Below are 6,000 nucleotides of genomic sequence, written 5' to 3'. Positions count from 1 at the left end.
ATTCAAGGGCCAGATACTAATTTGTTTTAGGTGTCAGAGCTTTGTTCAACAATTGTTTAGAAATTCGTCACCGTTCTTGAGTTATCTGTGAAAAACGTTTAAGAGGCCGGTCCCCTATCTCCTTATTGGGCCACTGAACCAAATTTTTAAGGTTGCATGTTGTTAAGTACATTATTTTGAGCATCTTTTCTTTTACACTGCATTTCAAAATATTTTTCCTTTTTAAGATATACAGGTAGGTGATCAAAGTTTTGGACTTTTGAGCCCTAAAAACCCCTAATTACGTAACACATTAGAAAATCATTATGTTGATAGGCTATATAAATGTAAGATAAACATATTTGCTTCTATAATCTATAACAAAATACCCCTCGGTTAAGAGCTATATAGGAAAAAGACTTTAGAGCCCTCTAGGTCCCTACATTCAGGGGCCAGCCCCTTTTTCTTGGTATCAGATGTAAGGTCAATTGATTTTATAGACAATATGTTCAACAATTGTTTAGAAATTCGTTACAATTCTTGAGATATCTGATAAAGAATCTTTTAGGGGCCGGTCCCGTATCTCCTTATTTGGGCCGCTGAACCAAATTTTTAAGGTTGCAGGTTGTTAAGTACATCATTTTTAGTATCTTTTCTTTTACACTGCATTTCAAAATATTTTCCTTTTTGAGATATAGGTGATCAAAATTTTGAATTTTTGACCCATAAAATTCCCTAATTACGTAACACATGAGAAAATCATTATACTGTTAAGCTACATAACTGTTAGATAAACATATTTGCTTCTGTAATCTATTACGAAATATCCCTAGGTTAAGAGCTATAGGAAAAAGACTTTAGAGCCCTCTAGGTCCCTACATTTAGGGACCAGCCCCTTTTTCTTGGTATCAAATGAAAAGTCATTTAATTATAAAGACGTTTTGTTCAACAAGTGTTTAGAAATTCGTTACCATTCTTGAGATATCTGAGAAAGAATGTTTTAGGGGCCGGTCCCTTATCGCCTTATTGGGGCCGTTTAACGAAATTTTGAAGATTGCATATTATTTAGTATATCATTTTGGGCATCTTTTCTTCTATACTGCATTTCAAAATATTTTTCCTTTCTGAGATATGGGTGATCAAAATTTTGGACTTTTGGCCCCTAAAAACCCCTAATTACGTAACACATGATAAAATCATTACGTTGCTTGGATACATAATTGTAAAATAAACATATTTGCTTCTATAACCTTTCACAAAATATCCCTCAGTAAAGGGCTACAGATGAAAGACTTAAGAGTCCCTTTGTTCCCTAATTTGAGGGGCCAGACCCTTTTTCTTGATATCAAATGAAAGTTCATTTAATTCGTAACACATTTTACATAACATGTTTATAAAAAATATTTTTTAGAAAAGAGATAAACAAAGAAAACCAGAAAAAATTACGACGTTTTTAAAATCCCAATTTCCGGGTCCAGGCGAGCTTCAGCGCCTTTTGAGTCAGACACTAATGAACGCCTAAAGACACATCTACAATCTTTCGACTACAATCCCTGAAAGTTTGAACTCAATATCTTCAATCGTTAAGGAGAAGATCCCAGGACAAGCTGACCCTCTGAAAATCGCTAAAACGTCAATATATCAAAAACGGAAATGACGTCATCAAAATAAAAAATTACGTATAAAGTTTAGATCAGTATCTATCATGTCTGAAAGTTTCATGAAAATCGGTGGAGTCGTTTTTGAGATATCGCGTGCACAAAATTTGTTGGAAAAAAAAGAAAAATAGCGAAGAAAAAGAAACAGAACGAAAACAATAAGGTCTTCCGTTGGAAACGGAAGACCTTAATAATAAAAAGAAACCGAAGAAAAACAAAAGGGTCTTCCGTTGGAAACGGAAGACCCTAATTATAAGGGTCAGGGTGTAGGGTTTTATCGTAAGGGTGTAGAGTCGTTATGTAGGATGCGAGTGTCAGAGTATATAGGGTTAGGGTCAGGGTGTAGGGTTACCATGCAGGGAGAAAGAGTCAGATTATAAGGTGCGAGGGTCAGGTCATAATGATAAAATCTCAGGCCCTTCCACCAAATCTCTTCACCAGCCATTCACTTTTACACAAAATGACCCAACACCCAATGCTCCACACCCTATAATGTACACTCATTTGCTAAAACACAAACAATTAAACAAAATTTAATCAGTATTTTTAATTGCTTTTAACCCTTGAAATTTTCCAACCGGCTATATTTCTATCTTAACTAATTTTAAATCGCATCAATACTTCAATAAATCAACACTGGATGGAAGTTGACTCTTTGTGTAACAATAAAGACACCAAGAGAGAAGGATATTTGCTCAAAAAGTGAATTTTCAAATACAGTACACGGAATCATAATTAAACACACTTACTTTACAAACGATAATATATTATTTCTGTTTTCAAAGGGATACCCAATGTGGCTTTCAAAAGTGACAAATATCAAAATGAGACTACACAAGACAAATTAAAAATACAATAATATCATATCAATTTCTATTTTAGTAACATGATCAACCCTATAACCCTAACCCTAACCCCTTACCCTAATCAGCTTTAACCCTAACCCATTGACGACGTGCTCATCCTGGATCTAGCCCGTTGCCCATTCCTGATTAAGGTATTAAGGATCAGGAAGTTCCTCCAAACAAGGATGTCCGTCTCTGGAATATATCCTTCCTGCTCCTGTCTTTCTTCTCTGTCAAAGGTGTCTCTGGCCAGCCGGTACACCTCACTCTCACGATACTGGACGATGTCCGCAGTCTCAATTCTTCCTTCTATTAGAAAAGAACAATATGTTTTAGGTCACTGAACAATGTGCTTTGTATTTTGTGTTTTATCATCCCCTCGCGCAACTTGTTGCGAAGGGGATATAGCATTGCTGCTGTGCGTGTGTATGTATGTGTGTCCATTTCAACCTTTTAAGCAAGATTCAAGGAAAACCCTCGCATGCATGTTTATCAAACCTCTTACACTCTATAAGCTTGGTTAAAGGACAAATCCTAATCATTTTCAAGTAATTCTATAATAAAAATTTCTTTACACTATCGTTAATTACAACAGTTCAAATCAACAACTTGATATTTTGTTGGACTTAGGCCTTTTTAAGGTAAGAAACAAACAATTTGTAGAAATGGAGAGTAAGAAGGAAAGAAGTAAGACGTAAAAAAACTGATGCGAGCAAGAGATTAAGTTCATCCACATTTAGTCCAAACAAGCAGCCGTCTGAGACGAATTTCGGGCCGACTTTCACGAACTACATAAGAACAGGCTTATAATTCAGATGAGACTCTGACGAATATCGTCACCATTGTTAACCGGGAATTCATTTCATGGTGATCGCTGTAGAAACGCTACTCTATTAAAAATTCGGGATTGAAATTGCGACATGTTAACTCGAATTTTTTCATAGGGCAGACTATAAATCGCTAAATCTTAGATACGTTTCATATTTATTATGAAACTTATAATCGCCTACACTAATTGTCTGAATGCGCAACATGTCTGTGAGGATGTGTGATTATGCATCCTGATGAACTTACATTAATCAACAGAACAAGTATGAAATTTTTAACAAAATATCTAATAACAAAATAAAATTAAATTAAACAGAAAATTCAACGAGAAAAAAACCAAACAAACAAAAATATACAAATTAAATAATGAAAGGAAGGAAAAAGTCTATTTAGTCAGCCCGGTTCCGGTGCACGTGGTGTTGAAGAACCCTCAGGTGAACACGTGGTTACAGTCAGGTTTAGGTATATCGGCAACCACCAGAACTAAGTTGAAGTACGTGTAGAAAGTTCACATACCGCACGGGTCTATCGAGGCTTCATTAGACGAAAGTTTTCCTTGGAAATGTAAATAACCCATGGCCTCGTCCACGCTGATTGGAGGTTTCTTTCAATAAACTCAATATACAGAATATAAGTTTTCAAATGACACAAATTATATAAATATCAAACTTTCACAATGTTAAGTTAAAGCATGTATCTGCATTGACGATTATAAATTGGTAAAACTGCGAGGATCACCCTCAGGTATAAATTCATAAGTAGTTTTAGAGATGTGTCGAAAGGGCCGCCGTAGTTCACTCACTCACTGTAGAACAGCAGTCTCTATAAATTATCCCATGAAAATGGAAACGGCTACTCATAAATACAGGAGCCGGAAATATTTCAGCACCCAAGAACCCTCCTTCCCTGACAGGTATTGACGTTATGTAGGGACGGGGAAATTTACAGCAAAACAAGGCAGAAAAGACCCTGATAAAATAAACAAAAAGAAAAACATACTACCGAAAACCTATTCAAACACGTGTGGTTAAAACGTATAAAAATGGGTTGTTTAAATACCTGATGTTTTTCTAAAACAGGCCCCTGAGCACTAGACGGGATGACGACCACGTCTATCGGCTGATGTTCCCGGGTACTACCAGTGCATACTTTTACCAACTATTTAAGGTATCAACGAGGGGCTCCCCACAGGATTGATATGTTACCACGGTAACCAAGGGTCAAAGTATTAAAACAAGGGGCTCTCCAAAGGATAAACCGAAAAGGTGAACCAAGGGGAATTATAATTTTACACAACGAATTTTAGTTTGTTACATACCTCCCTCTCATAAGACTAAACAACATTTAGTCCACCCAAACCAACAAACTAAAATTGAAAATAAACAAACGCAAACTATATACAAATGCATTATATAAATCCATATTTATCCAGACACAAAGCTATAGCATATAATTAGTCAATTGCATCATCCGAACACATTCTTGACAAAGAGTCTGCAACTGAATTCTGTGTACCACGAATATACCTAATCGAGAACACAAACTCCTGCAAAAGAAGACTCCAACGTAACAATCTTTGATTAGATAGCTTTGACCTCTGTAACCACTGCAATGGTGCATGATCAGTCTCAATTTCAAATGGTTTACCTTCTAAATACACCCTGAGACTCTGAACCGCCCACACAATAGCTAGGCACTCTTTTTCTACAACAGCATAATTTCTCTCAGCAGGACTGAACTTTTTGCTTAACAAGAGGCCAATTGGCCTTAACGGTCACCTGAGTAGCATATATCCAATACACAAACTTGTCATGGAGTCTCATATATGCATCTAATTAATTAGGTTTCATACTGGAGTAGAAAAATTATAAATTTGTAATGACAACCACATTTAATTCAAAAAGAACTGTGAAACCTATAATTTTGGTGAAAAACTAAAAGATCTGGTCTACAAAATAATGAATTTAGTTTTCCTTTCAGGTGTGTGGGAGTAAAGAAGATAATTTTTTAACGTTATATGCATTAACATCTATACATCCATTTTGGCCCTGCCCTAGAGTCAAAACCCATATCCCAGGGGACATGAAAATTAAAATTTCAGTAGAGGACTTCCTGGTAAACATAATTATTAGTCGGTTTTTTTATACAGATGTGTGAGAATAGAGAAGAAGATTTTTAAACATTATATGCATTAACACTTTATTGCCATATTGCCCCCCCCCCACCCCCCCCATGTCCGGAACCCCTGACCCAGGGGCCATGAATTTCACAATTTAGGTAAAGGAGATTGTGGATATCATAACCATGTATTCAGTTTTTTGCCCACATGTGTGGGAGTAGAGAAGAAGATTTTTTAAGATTTAAATCATTTTTACTATATGGCCATCTTGGCCCCACCCTAGAGCATGAACACCTAACAAAGGGGTCATGAATTTCACAATTTTAGTAAAGAGCCTCATGGACATCATAACCATGCATTTAGTTTTTAACAAATATATACTGGAGTAGAGAAGAAGATTTTCTAAGATTTAATACATTTTTACTATTTGGCCATATCGGCCCCACCCTAGAGCCTGAACCCCTGACCGAGGGGTCATGAATTTCACAATTTAGGTTGAGGGCTTCATGGACATCATTATCATGCATTTAGTTTTTAACAAATATATATGGGAGTAGTGAAGAAGATTTTC

Source organism: Magallana gigas, chromosome 7 (genome assembly GCF_963853765.1).
Source record: "Magallana gigas chromosome 7, xbMagGiga1.1, whole genome shotgun sequence".
Taxonomy (NCBI): Eukaryota; Metazoa; Mollusca; class Bivalvia; order Ostreida; family Ostreidae; genus Magallana; species Magallana gigas.
Note: the sequence above shows the minus strand (reverse complement) of the source record.